Here is a 19815-nt window from a genome sequence, read left to right as displayed (position 1 = left end):
CATCCCATCTGCTCCCAAGAGCACCACTAATCTCTAACTGCTACTCCACCCTTTCTCCGACCACTAATCCCAGCCTCTTTCCTGACCGCTAACTCCACCCACTCCCCTGACTGGTAAGTCCACCCTCTGCCATGACAGCTAACTCCAACCTCTTGCCTAACAACTAACTCCAACCTCTCTCCTGACCAACCACTAACTCCAACCACTCTCTTGACCGCTAACTCTAACCTCTGTCCTGACTGCTAACTCCACCCTCTCTCCTGACTGCTAGCTTCACCCTCTCTCCTGACTGCTAGCTTCACCCTCTCTCCTGACTGCTAGTTCCACCCTCTCTCTAGAGCAATCATTAACTCCAACCACTCTCTTGACCACTAACTCCAACCTCTCCCCCGACCGCTAACTCCACCCTGTCTCCTGACCACAAACTCCACCCTGTCTCCTGACTGCTAACCCCAGCCTCTCCGCTGACCACTACCTGGATCTACAAGGACATGATACCTGGCAGGAAAGGACCAAAGCTCTTCTGTCCTTTAAGAGCTCAGGCAGCTGGGTTCCCATAAGCAGGGAACCCAAGCAGTCACAGAGTGAGAATGAGTTACAGGGAAAAGTGTACTCTATTTTTAGGCAAATATAAAGAACCCTTAGTTACTACCTCAAGCACAGCAACACACAGAACCCCTCATGTCAAATGTTGTACACAGTGGTGGACAGAAAGGCAAAATATGAATTTTCTGTGATCCTCCCCATCAGCATTTTAACTGGAGTCATAATAAGTCAGAAAGGCTAAATCCTTTCAGGTCTGTGATGATTTTAAACAGGATCCCATTCCCCTGTTACGGCTCAAATGGAAGAGGCACAGTGCTGAGAGGCTGGATCACTTACAGAAAATGTCCATCACCAGCAGCAGCTGAAAGTGTCCAGTCAGGGTGTAGCTGTTAGGGCTACAGGCCCCCTTCTCCATGTGGAATATCCCATTACGTGTCGGCACTTGGTTTACAGGGTATGGTTTAGCGAAATGGACATGGGGAATGGTTATGCATCATGGTTTTGTGGTATGGACTGGGAGGATGATTTCAGCATAAGGACCTGACTATAGGATATGAGTATTTGTTTTACCAGGCAGAGGGGGTGTAAGACAAGAGACTGTGTCACCACTGGGTAAACACTCCACAGCCGGCCCACCCAAAACAATGCTGTCGGGGGGGGGGGGGGGGGTAATACATGTCACACACACACACACACACACACACACACACACACACAGACACACACACATTTTTATGGGGACCCTCCCTTCATTTCTGTGGGAAAATCCCAAATCCCAACAATGACAACCTTAACCCCTACCCAGCTCTAACCTTAACCATAAGTAACCAAACATACAAGTCTTTTGCCGTTCTTAGTTGTTTGATTGCAGTCAGAGATTTTTATAAAATTAAGTTTCCACTTGTGGGGACTGAAAAGGTGGTCCCCACAACGTCAAAATAACAGGTTTTTTATTGCATTGTGCAGACATTCGGTCCCCACAACGCAACATACACATGACCCAGACACAAGCACTTCTATGCTACTGAGACTGCAGCTTAACGAGGGAATGAAAGATGTTCATTTTTCACTGATAAAACTATGAACACAAAAGGAGTCCTGGGTGAATTACTGTTTAAATTGAGAGTGTAACGCAGCTGATATAAACAAAGAAGCTCAAGCTATAAACGGAAACTTCAGTGAAGCAGATTGAAAATGCCTGCTTATTCAAAAATTATGCTTATTATTTTAATGCTGATAGCAGATACTTTTATTCAATGTTCTTCAATTTTTTTTTTCATTTGAATACATGCCCTCGAGAAAATCAAAGCTTTCAAGAACGTGACTTGAATATTCGGTCTGTTAATCGCAGACTCACCCCAGGTCAAGTCAAGAGCAGATGGAGACCGGAGTAGAAAAGCTACAGCAGCAGCAGGACCGGACTGGGCTGTGCCAAGCGAACCAAGCCAGGAAGGAACAACTGACTACACCTGTCAGATACACTGAACAATAACCAGAAAGTTCCATTCCCACAAAGGATTCAGCTGCTGCTCCCGTTAAAAATATGGCGCATAAATGAATAAAAGTTATTTGTTATTATATTATGTTGTTATATTTTTAATATACAATTAAAAAATTTAACATGTAATGGCCAGCTGGCAGATTTCTCCATGTAATAGTCTGTATTCACTTGGTGTGCAGTTTGAAACTTATGAACTGCTTATTTCTGGAATTTTTCTTCTAGATCACGGTAAACGCTGAGTCTCTGATAAAGGTTCCATTGAATAATTGATTGATTGAGCTGTCGATAACTGAAACCACGGTTTTTGAAATCGAGGATACCAGGGACCCACTGTGTTTTGTATCCCTAACTCACGTTTACACAGTGAAGATGGACGGAATCCATCTTTATTATAAACACATCCCACATCCGTCAGTATCCCTGATATATCCTGCAGCTTGAAGTGCCTATCTGCAGCCCACTGTTATCGCCACGCCTCTGCGAGACGGGTCGCTCCTGCCGGTAGAAATTCACTCCCTCCCTGCCACAGGGCTTTTAGCAGCCTGTAAATTGCACTGGGTTCACGTGCTTTTTAAGAAACCATCCATCTTCCGCTTGAAAAGAGGCAATCCCGGTGCTGCAACCCGTGCAGAATATCCCATCAGACCTTGCTTAGGGCCTCAGCGGAGGAACCACGCGGTGAAATGTGGTGTGCAGTGGTAATGCAGTGACATTACCATGCAGTATGGGATGGGTGACAACTGCGAGGACACGAGACAGAAAGTGGGACATTTCGCTGGTGGAGCTGTGAAACAAGAGACGGCCTCCCGCGCTGCTGTCGCCAAATTTGGGTGTTAAAATTTGGAAGCAAAATGTAACACAACAGTGACTAACGCGGGACGACACAAGGAAGGATCCTCGAGGGGCGGCGGGGAGAAGAATCCAGAAGAAGTCAAGTGACTCAGCTCTATTTACTCATGTATTTCACAATTAGCACAACACTGTATTTAATTACACCGCATAAACTAACACTGACACCAAGACGCAAATACAGAAACACACGCGCAGACACACCAATGTTAGATACTTTTTTTCCAGAAATATTTCGTTATTTCATGGCCACATGACCCTCAAAATAAAAGTATAGCCATTCCAATAATAGCTACTTACAGTCGTAAAAAACGGGGAGGAGAAGAACGTAAAAACAGAAACTGTGATGATGGTGGCTTTATTGCGATCCTTCTGGACTGATCCAGCAGAGACCTGGATGACCATGACCAAGCGTTACCAGAAGGAAGCCTGCTGATGAGTGCTCATGCTAGCTGTTTGTGCCCCATGACCTTAGGAAGGGGGGGGGGGCACACTGCTGACAGAGGGAGCTTGAAATTGGGCGTGAAATCTCTGCCCCTGACCCAAGGGCCACCAGCCTGTGCGCCACCTGGGGTCAAGCAGGAGAATAATTCCTATGGTACTCAGGACGAGAGCTGTGATCGGAACGTCTCCCATAGAGCGAAGCGGCAGGGCAAGGCTCCCAGATGGAGAAGCTGCGTATCGGACGGCGTTCCGGATTAGCGCAGCACGGACTCATACCGGTGACATACCCGGATTACAGCTCACAGCTGCTCAGTCACCAGGACGCAGACAAAGTGACCACTGAGTGAGCCTGGCTTCCATTTGGGTGCCTTAAAGGAGGCTCTTATCTCGGTGGGTGGAATACAGAACACTCTGCAGACCCTAACCCTCCCACAGTGTGTTTGAGTTGGAGGGTGGTCACCTAGGCTGAACACATCTGTCAGCTCCTAACCAATCGCAGTCTGATCAGTCACAAACTTTGTAAGCAGGCAGTGAAGGGAGAACTAAGCAAAGAGTTAGTCTTCAAGCCACTTTACTAGACAGTAAGTGCTCCACCCCATCTTCTTATGCCCCCCCCATCACCTACTCTGTTAAATCACTCACCACCCCTTAACTAAACAAAACTGCAAATAAAACTTACATTCTACATACTTACATGAAACATTTCAACACTCCAGACAGAACCGTCAGTCATATGGCAGCCACATATACAATAAGTTGGCACCATTGAACATTCTGTGCTGAAAAAAATGCTTTGGAGGACGGGATCAGCGGCCGATTCGGGTGTGTGACAATGTCAGATCTTTGCTCGTTCCTCTAATACATCCTCTAGCACAGTGACACGTCCTGGCACCAATGTGCCAGAATGCTTCAGATTCACACTGAGTATGCACTTTCTGAACTGGTGCTCACCAGCCACTAGAGAACAAAGCCAATGGATAGATGGTTTTATACGCGAAGGTACCTCAAAAGCAGTAACGTGTGAGGCTACCAGGGTGTTCCTTCTCCAGCCATGGCCTGCAGGGGGTGCTAATGAGCGACATGCAGTGGAGGAGCTCTGATTACAGCTTGGCAGGGGTGAATATTAAGTAAGCTGGAGACAATGGACTAACCCCAAAAATGACTGCGCCAGCATTGGGGGTGCGACAAGATGCTGAACCAATAGCAATCTGTCGATATGAGAGCTGTCGTCATGGTGACAGTGGGAGGTGCCAGAGCTGAAACTGATACACACTCGTACAGTGCTGCCAGTGGGGGAAGTCTCAACTGGAACACCCACATGTCTGACAGTAATTTACCCCTGAACACGAGAGTCTGTTAAACAACATAAATCATTGAGACGGATAATAAGTCAGAGCTGTTTAGGTTGAAATGGGAAGAGTTATGAGGTCACATGATAATTATTCACATCCTATGTTGTGGTGCCATTTTTGTTTTAATTAATTCCCAAAGGACAGCATTCCCAGGAAATGCCAGAAATGAAGTGTGGCGCTTGGAATCGTAAACGTCGAGTGGAATTCTGTCTGGATTGGAGGCTATCAAAGCACCTAGTTGGATTATTGTGTTTATTTTTCTATTTTAGCGTAGAAATTTAAAGCAAAGACCTGCACTTCAATGTCTCAGTGTCCAGACTGATGCAGTGACTCCCAATGCTGCAGCACAGCAACCAGCCACATCTTGGTTCTACCAAGAATCTAAATGCTTTCCTTTAACCGCCACGGTCTATAGGAAGATCTAGGTGCGCGAAATGCCATTTGTCAGCTGTCCACGAACCACCCCCCCAAGTGTCTTGTCTATGGATATTGGGGGGGGGGCACAACCAAGATGTTTACTCTGCTGCTCTTACTCAGGATGATTTCACTTATACGCCTAGCAGAAATCTTCTATCCAAAGTGACACATCTGGATATTCACTCAGGCATCTCCTGGATGTGAACCTGCGACGTTCTCTGACAGACCCAATAATTCAACTGCTACAAAGTTCAGACCTAAAATGATGGAATGTCTTTTGGCCACTATACAGCCCACAACTGGACCTGACTCCCCAATAGACCATATGTGCAACCCAACCTTAGTCATTTTGATATCTAAAATTCCTTTATTTTATACTCTTTTGTCTCTATTTCCATTTTTAATTTTGTTCCACTTTATCTTCTTTGTTTCCTCTTACTTTTTATCTTCTGTGCCTTTTATGCAAAGCACTTTCAAATTGCTTCACGCATGAGAATGTGCTCTATAAATAAACTTTCCTTGCCGACGCCGTGGCAGGCAGGCAGAGGCTCCACAGGGGTAGCGGGGCTACGCTTTGACGCTGGCGGAAGGGGCTTCCAGGCCAAGGACGGGGGATGATCCCTAAAGGGGCTGCATCATGCAGCCAGATGAGTAAACTTATAAACACTGATGGCAGTGTCCCTCTCCCCTAAGAACAGAACGTCACATACAGATTCTCACAGGAAAGAGTGTTAGTTAATTTATATAATAATGATCCTAAAGAACATCATAGTGGGTCACCTCCAGGTTTGCTGGTCTGATCCTCAGTTCTATGTCACGTGTCCGACAAATGCTCACATGCGTTTCCACCAGGCGTTTCGGTTTCCTCCCAAAGTCCAAAAAAGTGCTTTAGTGGGCCGTTAACATTTGCCCTTAGTGTGAGTGTCTTTGTGGCCCGTGACCTGCAGGCTGCTCAGCATTTCCACTGCCTTCTGCTTCCTGGAACAGGCTCACAATGACCCTGCATTGGCTATACAGTCATGGAAGATCGATGGATGGGTCACATCAGCAATACTGGAGCTGTGCTGCTTACATTTGCTGCTAAGAAACCATCTGGGTGAGCTGTTGCGTTCTGAAGATCAAATGTTAGCGTAGCGCTGGGCTTAGGGACAACCAGTCCCAGACACTCCCCTGCTACTGTCATTCTCAGAAGGGCAGCCAGTGATGGATCCCATAATTTGCACACAAGCAACGATAACCTGCAGCAGTAAACGCAGCTGTGAGGATTAACTCTACGTGTGCTTTCAGTTAATCCAATGCGTTTTAGGGATCAACATGTTCAATACAGTCTGAAAGTTGGTTAGAAGCTGATAGGATGTAGGAGATAATTCTCTGGTCATCTTCAGTATATACGTGGTTGGCCCAGGAATACATATGCTCCTTGTGGTGGAAGAGTGCTGAGAAACCACAGGGCTGCGGGGCCTTTTCCATCACAGCCCTTCACGACGTTTATATTAGTCATTAGATGCTGACATACATTTTGGAGAAAAAGCCAGACAGTCCCTGGGAGTTCAGGGCATTGCTCAGGGGTACAATCACTCTGCCAACCCTGGGATGTGAAACCATGACCTTCTGATCACAGGTACAGCATCTAAACCCGCCGAGCAACATCCAACTCCCATTAGATACATTAGATGATTCTACTCATTGTTTAGAGGTAATTGCAGTAAAATGCAGTAGAACTCTAAACAATAAGCTATTCAAAGGCAGTCCAAGTCCATTTAGAAAACTGCCTTCTGTAAGCACTGGACACGTGGCCCGTCACCATCTGCTGTGTCCTGCAGACACTCCCACTTGGACAGAACCCCCCCCCCCCCCCCCCCCCCCCCAAGCACATCGTTCCTCAGCACTGTCTCCTGTTTCCCACACTGTTCCCGCCCTCTCATGGAAAGATGTGCATCTGACTTAACCTAAGTCTGCTTATAACGTTGCCTTTATCTCCAGTCCCATTTGGCACGAGGAGAACCACTGTCCGCGACACACTAGAGTGCTTCTCCTGACAATGCAAAGCTCTCTTCCACCGACTGCCACATTCCTCCGGCTCTCCTTGCCGCTAATTCCTGCTAAGGGTCCTCTTATAAACCATGTGACTGGTTCTGCCCACAGCAGCGTTCTGCCCCACAGATTTTGGCAGTGCTGCCCCCTGTCTGCTTAACTGGATGCTCAGGGAAGATAAACACCACCCTCCGACCAAAGCAAAACACATGTTTTTGCATCCTTTTGGGCTGACGGTCTTTAAACAGGTCCAATGCCAGACCACCTTCCAAGAGGCTATCGGCTATACAGCTCTCATTTCTCATGCCTTTTCTTCTCGGTTTACTCTGCACCACGTGCAACTGGGCTGCCCTCACCGCTGCGATGGGACCAGTGCGGTGAGACAGTCAAGTCACAGCCCCGAGGCACAGAGGTTATAGAAACTCCCTGATGTTTGGCTACATTTTGACCTGTCGGTCGCTGAAACGAAACAGTAAGGAAGTATTTACCGCAGTGGTCAGTGGTCAATCTGATATGTGAATTTCATACGTGGCTTCTTCTGATGACTGGGAACATGACCCCTCAGTAGGTACATCTCAGAGCTCACTGTTCCCTGGGAGGATGCTGTGGAGGAGGCCTACGAGCGCAAGAGCCTGGACCTCGCTGCAGACCCCAAACAGCGTGGTTGGAAAGCCAAGATCTGCCCAGTGGAAGTTGGCTGCAGAGGCTTTGTGGGCAAGTCAACCATCAGTCTACTTAAGGATCTTGGTATTCGAGACCAAGCCCAACGACAGGCCATCAAAGCCCTCTCAGGAGCAGCAGAGCATGCAAGCCGATGGCTGTGGGTGAAAAGGCGAGACAACTCCTGGGTCCCAAAGTAACAACAGAAGGTCAGGTGGGTTGAAAGCAGGGGGAGGGGGCACATCTGGGACGCCAGGCGTTGCCAATGAACCCATTGGAGGTGTAGTGGACCTATCATCGAAACACCAGTGATGGACGGTGCCCATCTGATGACCCCAATGAAGCTTACACCCCCCAACCCCCATACTTTGACATCATGATGAAGGATACCTCGCGCCGCAAATCTCAGCCACTTAATGAAGGGATTGTCCCATCTAGTCCTTTAACAGAACACAATACTAAGGACATGAAGGAACAGGCACATCTGAGAAACATGCAATTAAAGGTTTTTTAATAAATAATTAGAGGGGGAAAAAGTCAGAGCACTCACAAGACCTACTGATCTGTGTACGTGTGTCAGTATTGCACTGGACTATTGAGCTTATGAATTTCACTGCTCTCTTATCAACTGAGCAGAGTAGCCTCTGCAAAATAAATTTAGCAGAATTAAAAGTGACACATAAACATATATTCTTACTCTGTCCAGGTCTGTCGCAGCTGCCCGCTCAGTTCGGCCAAAAATGCCCAGCAGCAGGCTGCCGTGCAACTTCCTTCTCGGTGGAAAACAAGGAGCTAAAGTTGGCCCAGCTCTGTTGCAATGCCTTCCTGTGGTCTTGGCAGCGGTTGCTAGGGGCACAGAGTGTACGCGCGTCTTACTGAGTGGTGCTCCCACAGTCTGTTCCATGTCAGGTGCTCTGCGAATCAGGGAGAGGCTGTGAAACTTCAGAGATCAGCTTCCTGGCCACAGTACTACAAATGAACATGCGCTGGGCCGAGAAAACAATATGTGTCGATGTGACAAAGCGAATGGCGACGATACACTGGGGATGTGACTCGAAAAGGCTTCTGTGGTCACCAGATACACTGAGGAAAACTACTCCCATTCGATTGGTCTTTATGGTGCGAATGCGGAGGGCAGAAATACAGAAACCTGGACAGTGTTCAACCACACGGCTCGTTTCAAACAAATTAATCACAGTTTCCCCGGTGGATCCATGTCGCAATTTTCAATAAAAAAAATGGGCATGATCCGATTGTGTATTTAAACAAGTCAGGTGTGCTTCCATAATAATAGCGTTTACAAAAATCAACTGCACATTCTGTCTATTTACTATTTGTTAACACTCTGTTACCTAGCTGGGAAGTGTACATGCAACTTTTTCTGCACTCATTTTTTATTTTTTTGCTCCCCCAAGGGTGTTACTGCTCTTGCAGTCAACCATGTGCAAACTAACCCTTGGGAAAGCGATTCAATTAGCTGTCGCATTGCTATGCCCCTTGGGAAAGGGATCTGATTGGTCCCCTCCATCAGCATCACTTCATGGAAAGTATCTGATTGGCTCTTACGGTGGAGATTCCCCCTGCCCGAGGCCCCTCTAAGGGCCTGACAGACGTGGAACAGTTCTGCATTCCTGCACGTCTGAGACATTCTGTCTCGCGGGCAGACATTTCAGCTGTGACTGTTAAAATCATCTTCAGCCAGAGAAATAACATTCCTCTACTGTGTTTACCGTCGCACGTAAAGAAAAGCTTGCGAGTTTTTGCTGCTGAACCCCCCCCCCCCCCCCCCCCCGCCCTCCCCAATGCTGAACACAAGTCATCCTGCAATCCAGAGTATAGTGACAGACAGCACAAACACACACACAAAGTATCTACAGCTTTGTGGGGACTCTCCATTCACTTCCACGGGCATAACCAAAATCGCAACAATGACAACCCTAACCCCTACCCAGCCTTAACGTTAACCATAAATAACCAGACAGACCCAACTAAACACGGGCTTTAAGAATCAGAGATAATGGATGTTGACTTTCACTAAATATTTTAATCCAAAATGTCAGACACAGATCTTTGACATATTTTAATACCCAAACCCTTAAATAAGCTTCTACAAATTCACAGCATGCAATTTATTAGTCATTAATATACCATATGACTTAATTTGGCTGTGTGTGTGTATATATATATATATACATACATACACACAATACACACACACTTTATTCAACACATAACATTCCAATTGCAGTAGTCTCCCAATGATAATCAGACAAACCTCTGTTATTGTTTACTCACCTACAGCAAATGCTCACAGTTCCACAAAACCATACTGAGGACGCGTTTTCCTACAATGTAACGTTTTCCTTTGGCTAAATCCAAAGCTGCACGCTGGAGAAGCTGCTGTTCCCCAGCTCCCAAGCTTCGCCTGGTTCACATGTCCGGACATGCCTGAGAAGGTGTTAGGTCCGGCGGCCAGCGGGCGCGAGTGGCTCAGAGCTCGCTGTCTCTGACAGAGGCTTTGGCCCTGCGGCTTTGAAGCCCAAATACCATCAGGTGAGAGACCTTCTCTGTGGCCTGCAGGGCCTCCATGCCACCAGCGCGCAGACCAACCTGGACAGGAAGACCGAGCAGACAGGGACTGCAGGTGCTCCTTCTTAACAGGAGGCTACGCCAGTCAGGAATCCCGTTCTTACACAATGATGAATCACTGTCAATACCCCCCCCCAAAAAAAAAAAAAAACCCTAAACATAATGACCGGACCCTCTGTCTTATCAATATCATGATAATGATGCAAAATAAGAATTATTCAGGGCAATGCATAAAACTACAAAAAATAAACAGTTCTAAGCTCTTTCACAGCTATAGCTGGACTGTTGTAAGGCCAAGACCATCAATATTTTATTAAACAGTGCTTTGTCAGTATAAATACAGGTATAATGGCGCAATAAATCAGCCAGGCGACTGGGGGTTTGAGTCCTGAATGACAGTGACACCACTGGAAATCCAATCAGAAAGCAGCATCTTCTATGTACCAGAAAAACAAACGCTTTGATGGCGGGATGCATCACTGGGAGGTTCTCACCATGAGCTTACCACCAGGAGGTTTCACACGGAGGACCCGGGGGGGCATACATATAGGCACAGCTAATTACAGAGACGCATGCAGCCCCCAATAGTGCACCCAGCACGACATCCAACTTCTTGATTTAATCAAATGGTCAAACCGAACCCAGAGACATTATCTCAACGGCAAATCTATAATGACTTACCCAGAGCAACGCTACTCTCCGTGTGAGGTGACATTTTAAGGAATACTAATCTGGAGCATCTCTTTATGGGAACAGAAAAAGATAACTCCCTGAGATCACATGTCTAATTCAAAACGATAATTTTACCGGCAGTTTTTGGATGGCTTTGAAGTCAAAGCCTAATTTCTCCATTTTCCCCCCAATGTCGGATTGTCATCATTTTTAAGACATGGAATTCTAGTCTGTCAAGGTGGAGCACAGCTAGCTACTGCTATAATTACAGTCAGCTTTCAAGCCTGGAGCAAGAGTAATTAAGTCATCTAATTAATTACATTATTAAGCCAATTAGGGGAACCACTGGGAATGAAGATCTCAAGAGCAAAAAGAAAAGCACATGTAGCACGGCGAATTACTGCCCGCCATCACTCCATAGCATTATGGACCAGAGAACAAAGAGCCATTCACAGCTCAGAACTGCATTCTGAAAATGTGTCATTATAAAACTTATATTTACTCAATGATTACACAACACCCCAAAACACCCCCACCGCAGGATTCTTTAACACCCTTACATCTTCAAAGACAGCGCATTCAAACTTCGGCCGCGTAGATGTGAGAGCTGCCATGCACCATAACCGTGATTGACAATGTGCACTGTCATGTCCTGTCTACGCTGTAAGCTGTCGCGATGCAACCCTTGTGCTCTGAACATAAAGATGGTGTATGTGTAGATACTAGCACTCCGTCTGCAGTTCCTCCGTCTGGTAGTTTAAGAATCACTCGGTAACCTTGGCCGGCCTCATGAGTGGCCCTGTGAAAGAGTACACGGAAATCCTTCTTTGATGTGTCAACCTGCGTCTTGAGGTGCTTGTTTAAGTCTGTGCTCAACTTAGTTTTAATGAAGAAACTCATCATTAAGCTTGAGAAAGTCCTTAATCAATCCCCCAGTCACTGGCATCCCAGCCAGAGTGCACCCCAGCCTTGCAACTGTACCCTCCCTGCTAGAGCCCCCCCCACCAGCTACCGACCCCGAACACGACAGGCGGTTGAAAGATGAATGTGGAGCGAAGTCTAAAACTGAATTATAGGAGGGATTCTGCCCGCGTCCAATGCACCCACCCGCTTATTCGATTTCATCCTGGAGCTTGCCCTGTGCACTCCTCTTCCAGTCTGCTCTGAAAACGGATGGCATGTTTCAAAAGCGCAGCTGTGCATTAAAGAATAACTGCCTTGCTTCATTTACATAGATCTGTCAAATAAAGCCATTCTTCCAAAAGAAAGGAGGGAGGGGGGCCTTGCAGTGGGATGGGGAAGGTGAGGGACGGGCAGGGAAGGGGACCTTTTTTAAGGCAATTCGCGTCCCTTTTCATAGGTGGCGGGGATCAGGTTAGGGGCAGAAGCGATGGCAGATGAACCACAAGAAACGAAAAGAGTCATTTTAGTTGGGACAAGAAAAAAAAAATCAGAGACAACTGGGGGCAGATGGGGGGATTTTCAGGGTTTAGCCGGAATACAGAACAAAACATGAGTTTATACACGTGGTGGAGAATGACAGACAGGTGGAACGGATCAGCACCACAAACTTTGCCCCCTTGACTCTGCTGTAATCTGTGCCCCCTACCCCAAGCTGAAAACTAAACTTACATAAAGATTTTATAAGCCACATATCATTTATACATGTATTAATATAGGGCCGGTGAAGTTTTGCAATGATTATTTAGCTTCTACTGTACATGCCCCGAAGGTATGTTTTAATTTGGCTGGGTCTTTCACCTCACATTACGTCAACTTACATCATTAAAGACTGTATAACAACCGGCGCATACATCTAACCCTAACCGTCATCCAGCTCTGCCCCGTCATATAAAGCTCATCCGAATGTTCGCAGAGAGCTGGCAGAGGTCTTTGGGATTGTCTTATGTCCAGTCAACACCTACAGAATGCCAATAGGCTACAACAGGGCAAACCTGTTAAACATTTAGACCAGTGTTTCCCAATCCGGTGCTCGGGGATCCAGAGACGGTCCGTGTTTTTGCTCCCTCCTAGGAAGCAAAAATGTGGACTGTCTGGCAGGGAGCTGGGAGAGAACAAAAAAACCGTGGGCAGACTGTGGCTCCCCAAAGTTGAAAACACAGTAAGACCCAGGCAGAGCATGACATCAGTTTAAAAAAACTGGAGGAAAAACAACATTTAATATGCCGTTTTGTGAATATCGAATAGCTACAGCCAAGCCCTTACCCTAAAACACTGTCACACACCAAGAGACCGTTTCGCACATGAAAAATACTCTAAATTGCCCTAGAACATCTATACCAAAGTACTTCGTGTAATGCAGCATAATGTACAAGCATTAAAAGCCATCACAAAATGACTGATGTCTCAGTGCTAGTACCGCATTACAGTTGTCAGTGGTCAAAGGCAACATATAAGACGAATGAATAAGACAGACCTACGCAAAGGCAGAAAGACCGGTTAATAGGCAGGCACACACTCAACGTGACTACCAAGAACATTCATCTATAAAGTTGTCAGATGTATAAAAACTCAGAAAAGAGTCAGTATATGGATCTATAAATACTATAGTGAACCCAAACGGAGGAGGTTTTAGACCTACACATCATCTTGCATCACATTATCCTCGGAGTTTGTTCCTAACAGCACAAGTGGGCCAGAATGGTGAATTATAATCTATGGCTTTAACTGAAATGTGCAGTGGATGGCTGACATTAGGAAACTAGCGCGTTGACGTGGGACACGTGAAATCCGACAAGAAAACAGAGTTTTTGATATTAATAGGGCCATCCGACGGTAAAAGAATCTGATTCGCTGGCTAGAGACCCGCCCTGATTCAGCAGTCTCCGAATATTCATTATCCTCACACCTGCCTCATTAATACAGACAAATATAACCAGATTTTCTTTATGGAACACAGTAGCCCTATAAATGGAGGTATGCAAATGAAACAGGACCCTGTCTATACCATCCCATTGGCCAGTCATATCGATACCCCAGAACTTATACAGGCCTATTGCCAATCATCCCCCAACATCAAAACCAACTTTTTCCTTTCATTGCCGCCTATATCAGTCCATTCACCAACGATACTGGTAATAAACCCCCTAATCCAGACAATAGCCCTCCTGACACTTGAAATAGCAGTATTTTTGTATCAAGCCCAAAACCAATACATTACCTGCTACTGCTAATGCAATCTAATATTGCATGAAGCTGGCTGCGCTCGCTGTTCGAGACAACAAAGAGTGTCTTTGTTAGTGCTTCAAAAACGTGTGCGCAGTCCCCCTTAACCTCATCTCTGCACTATTTTCTTTGCTCCCTCTATGGCTGAAAGCGCAAATTCAGAAGATAAATGTGTCACAAACAGAATGGCTGAACACCAATCTTAGGTCTGCTTTGAAGAAAAGGTTCAAGTCTATAAAAAGAGCATTTAATTACTGTTAACTTGACACTTGGGCTTGCCTGAAAACAGTGCCTCATCTCGCGCTTTATTTTCAATGGAAAGGGTGATGCCTCTTGAGCCAAGGGGGAGATATTTGTGTGTCAGCTTCAAAGCGGCTATTATCAGCCTCTGTCCCCTTTAAAACGGCTGAAATGACTGCGAGAACTACACTGCATCCTGATGAGCTGATCTCCAATGTTCCACAATTTAATTTTTCTTTCATCAACAGCTGAGTCACCAAATCAGAAGGGGCCCACTGACTTCCAACAACATGGAAACTAACCATAACCAGAGCTGAAAGGGGCCATCATTTTACATACCACGCCAGCTTTTATGATGCACGTGTTGTCTTTGAAGTAAACAATCTCACGTTGGGTTTCCTCCTTTTCAGCTACTCCTAACGCGTAATTTCTCAGAGTTCATAAAAACGTTAGAACCCTGAAAGATGCAGGGAAGGGCCAGCGATTAATGTGGTCGGGGTGTTACTTAAAAATCTAAAAGAATCGTTTAATAGTAGGCAGGGGTCTGTCCGTTTTACTCTTAAGACAGTGGAAGGTTAGGTGTGATTTTAAAATCAGCTGTGACTGTGCACAGTGCATCTATAGAGTTTATTCTGGATAGACAATTGTGCCTGGTTATGCAGGAAAAAGCCAATATTTCTCAATTCAGTTCAGTTTCCTTTCAGCCTTATTTGTATAGCGCATTTTCACAACATTACATTGTCTCAAAGTGCTACCCAAAGCCCCCAGAGAGCAAGCCAGAGGCAACAGTGGCAAGGAAAAAATAGTAGAAGCCACATAGTCCCTAGTAGAAAGAAACTTCGGAAGGAACCAGACTCAAAGGGGGAGCCCGTCCTCCAGGGGGCAGCAGAGAAGCCCTAACCCTAACCAGACCCAAAGGGGGAGCCCATCGTCCAGGGGCCAGCAGAGGGAGCCCTAACCCTAACCAGCCCCAAAGGGGGAGCCCATCGTCCAGGGGCCAGCAGAGAAGCCCTAACCCTAACCAGACCCAAAGGGGGAGCCCATCGTCCAGGGGGCAGCAGAGGAAGCCCTAACCCTAACCAGACCCAAAGGGGGAGCCCATCGTCCAGGGGCCAGCAGAGAAGCCCTAACCCTAACCAGACCCAAAGGGGGAGCCCATTGTCCAGGGGCCAGCAGAGGGAGCCCTAACCCTAACCAGCCCCAAAGGGGGAGCCCATTGTCCAGGGGCCAGCAGAGGAAGCCCTAACCCTAACCAGACCCAAAGGGGGAGCCCATCCTCCAGGGGGCAGCAGAGGAAGCCCTAACCCTAACCAGACCCAAAGGGGGAGACCATCCTCCAGGGGGCAGCAGAGGAAGCCCTAACCCTAACCAGACCCAAAGGGGGAGACCATCCTCCAGGGGGCAGCAGAGGAAGCCCTAACCCTAACCAGACCCAAAGGGGGAGCCCATCCTCCAGGGGGCAGCAGAGGAAGCCTTAACCCTAACCAGATAAAAAGGGGGAGTCCATCCTCCAGGGGGCAGCAGAGGAAGCCAGATTTACGAAGTCCTGACTTACACACTCCAAGGGATGGCAATGCGAGTAATTATCAGACTTCCCTGTATGTTAATGCTTTCTAATTTTAACTAACATCTTCTCCTATCACCCGAACGGCATGAGACCGCGGTGGGTAATCCCGGTATCCCAAACCGCAACTGAATGTGCACCATAGCGCAGTGAAAACACAGGCTACTCACCAGACTACTGACAGAGAGAACATCACGCCAGGAAAGGAGAACGTCGTGTTTGCTAAATGAGAAAAGTCGTAGCACGTTTCACAGCATCAACACCTCTTTGCCCAACAGCAGAACAGTACTTCGGGACAATACTTCATTATCTGTCTGTAATAAAGTATTTATGTTTGTAAGAGACACATGACATCATGTGACCATCGTGCTCCGCCCATATCCCCGTGCCAAAGCGAGGCTCTGCCTATTTTAGGGGCCAAACTGGGGATTTTAACCAATCGCATGAAGACACAAAATTCTAGCTACGGCAGAGCTCTTTCTGTAGCTCTCTTTCAGACACGTACACACAGAGGTGACGGATTCCGAGGTGACTTACGGAGAGGTGGAGAGGGTCAGGCTGCCCTCCTGCCGATCTTCAGCTCCTTATTTCCTTATTATAGGCTCCTTGTGGCTGGGTTGAGATCTCCGTTCCTCTCACACTCCCGTCTCCTGCAGCCTGGGGGAGAGACACAGACGGTAGTGAGGGTGAGCCAGGACTGCTGCCAGCCTGGTGGTCTCTGGCTGCACACCATGGCCTGGGAGGGGGGGCTGGCAGGGGGGGAGGGGAGGACATCCTGTTTCTTCCCCCCCCTGGCGGTGGGGCATTTATCTATGCCAGCATCTGACACAGCTGCCACCCGCCAGATCGGACTCTTGGGCACTGAGGTAGCAGGTCTTCCACACATGTATGTGTGTATGTGTGTGTGTGTGTGTGTGTGTGTGTGTGTGTGTGTGTGTGTGTGTGTGTGTGTGTGTGTGTCTGTGTTTTTCTTCTCCCAATCTCAGATTCGCAGAGCAAAAACAGGAGCAAAAGAATGTCCCCCTATCCAAAAAATACTGCTGACACATAATGACACTGATTTCTGCAGCTAATTTCACAATCTCCAAAATAGGCCATCATGCGAGTGAGTGACCTTGCCACAGTGTTTGAGGTGAACAACTGATGGGGAAGGTTGGGGGAGGGGGGGCAATGTGACCGACTCCATTATCTGAACAGGTGAAAAGAATCACACGCCTCTGGCTTTGCAATCTCCTGTATCAGTGCCATCAGCTTTGAATAAATTAACCCCTGAAACACTACAGGCAATGTCACACCATCCTGAAGACTTCACGTTGACTTCCTGCTAGCAAGCCACCATGCTTAAAACAGTGCCTTCAGTTAAATATTACACATAGCGTAGCGCTGAAAATGTATAACACCAACAGTGATGTTATGCTGCTAAAAATTACAGTAACTGTATTACACAGGACTAACTGTATTCAGTGCTGACATTCCTATATTATTACTTCATCTGAGCAAATTACAGCCATTACAGGTTTTTGCAATATTGGGTCTGGGTAAATGATGTCACTTCCTGTCATTGCATTGATTTCCTTCACAACCAACAGTGACGGCCTTCTATGGTTCGCAAAAAGATGTTTAATTTCTTTCTCGTAAAAACATATTGGTGACATAAATACATTTTGTCCCTAATAGAGGGGGCGTGTGTCTCTTTGAGCTCCCACACAGGAAAATCCCCCGAAGCAGGTGGACACTGTTGATACGAAGGCTCCTGGGCTTGGAAATTCTGTCATTACTGCGATATTATTACCTCTGTCACGGTGAATACTCCGACATTGCCTTCCATCTTGCAATTATCATCACCCATCATGTCCCTCAAGGGAAGGGTGGCCTCGTGGTTCAGTAAAAGAGCGATATTGCTGCGAGTTTTATTACCTTTTATTGAGCGTTCGGGGGCCCATGGCCAACGGAGAATCCCGGAGGAGATGCAAATTCTTAACCAGGCTGGCGTGTGGCGTATATAACGGGCAACCCCAAAAAGAGAAGGGGAGAGGAGCGAGAAATATGTGGCGGGGGTGTAGGTGGTTACGGATAAACTACAACAAAAGCCAGCTACATCTCTACCAACGCCCCCACCCCAAGTTGGGCGTCAGCTGGTGCTGAAGTCAAGGGTGAGACAGTTAGCTAGGTCAGCTCAGGTAAGGGGTTAGTAAGCTGGGGGGGGGGGACTCTGAGGAATGACAGATATGTCAACTTTTAAACTGCGAATTGCGTACCAGACACTTGCACCCTGAGCCCCAGACCCATTCTTCTTCAGGTTCTTCTTTCTGAATAGAAATCTTCCCTGGGGTGTATTGCTGTCACCTGCATGCAGAATACTGACACCCAGTCTTCCCCGTTAGCCATCGTCACCAATCCCGCACAGATGAGGCTCGGAAACAGAGCGTGCCGATGCCTTCATAGGACACATGTTCACAGTGGCCCCCGGGGAAGGAGGAGGCCTTAGGATGGGTGAGAGGCCAGCCAGATCTACATATACATCTGGCACGCATCTCCACAGGCTTCTAGTTAAACGTGCAGGACAAGTCAAAGGACAACGTGTTTACAAGCTTCTGACTCAACCTCCATCACCCCTTCCCGTTAGAACTGTCCAGAAATTTCAGAACTGCGCCCCCCCCCCCTCCCCCCCCAGAGTCGGCTAGGGTTTCCAGACGCTTCATATTCCATCCACATGAGCCATTCTGTCCCCATGACGTGGCCATTTGTTGGTGGCGCCCTCCTGACAGACCACCCTTTCCCCCCACCCCCCAAACACACCCCCACTTTAAAAGGCCTCACAGCTGAAGAGACCATTTCCAGTAATGAGACATGCTAAGATATCTTATTACTTCTCCTCTGGGTTATTAGAAGATTTTAACCCAGCAGAGGATCAATACACATTACAGTAAATGTACCACTTTGTCCAAAAGGCAGCGCTTGCTAATGTTTTCAAAGCGAACCCACTTTAGTCATTTCTCAACCCATCACATACATACAGGGGCATCACAATGGGAATTATATCTTCAATATCAGGATTTACCTGGATTATGCAAAGTGCAGGCAGCCCAAAAGTGCAAAGTGCATAGTATTATGACCTAATCACTACAGACCGAGTCCCGTGCTAAAAGGAAGCACGCCGGCAACCAGCAGGACACTTATACTCACTAAAAATGATCGTAGGATCATCGTGTCCTGAACTTGGTCGGTTTCACTATAGCTGCAGTACAGGGAACGAAGGTTTTCTTTTTTGAGAAATCCTCACCATGACATACAAGGACAAAAATGAAGAGGAAAACTGGTATGTCACACAAGAAAAGCCTGGAGAGCAATATATTAACTTCTCCCAAGATCAGGTAATTTCCAATGCAGCCTCCCAGTGATTCAATTATAAACTGTGAGAATGCCCAGAATCGTGAGAGTCTGCTCTGCCCGTTATGGGAAATGAGGAAGACCCATCCCTACTACACACCAAGACATCAGATGTATTTATAACCACTATTACTCACGGCCATTGAGCACAACCTGCCTCCCGCGAGTCCTCCGTCCTCGTCCCCCCCCCCAGCTTCTATGCACATGGTGTCAGAATCCACCTGCTACCTAAAGCTACTGCTAGACTGTTTTGGCAGTGGGATCCTGCTCCTCCGTCACCATAACGACGGGAGTCTGTAGTAGGGACGGGCTCATGGAATCAACAGTAGGCCTGTGAACTAGGCACAGCAACATTCACTAAGAACAGAAAA

General features: G+C 47.1%; 1 protein-coding gene across 9 annotated transcripts in view; it reads right to left on the bottom strand.

Annotated features, from left to right (window-relative positions):
• Positions 1-19815, bottom strand: part of peak1 (pseudopodium-enriched atypical kinase 1) — an 83146-nt gene that overhangs the window by 26167 nt on the left and 37164 nt on the right. For 6 of the 9 annotated variants that reach the window (XM_048972426.1, XM_048972430.1, XM_048972427.1 and 3 more), the window contains one exon: positions 16592-16711. The gene's annotated coding sequence lies outside the window, so the exon portion shown is untranslated. Of the gene's footprint in view, positions 1-8500; positions 8718-10098; positions 10339-16224; positions 16353-16591; positions 16712-19815 lie in introns of those variants that run through there. The other 3 variants (XM_048972432.1, XM_048972433.1, XM_048972434.1) reach the window with 3 other exon arrangements.

Source organism: Brienomyrus brachyistius, chromosome 13 (assembly GCF_023856365.1).
Source record: "Brienomyrus brachyistius isolate T26 chromosome 13, BBRACH_0.4, whole genome shotgun sequence".
Lineage (NCBI taxonomy): Eukaryota > Metazoa > Chordata > Actinopteri > Osteoglossiformes > Mormyridae > Brienomyrus > Brienomyrus brachyistius.
Note: the sequence above shows the minus strand (reverse complement) of the source record. Positions and strands in the feature narration are given on the sequence as shown.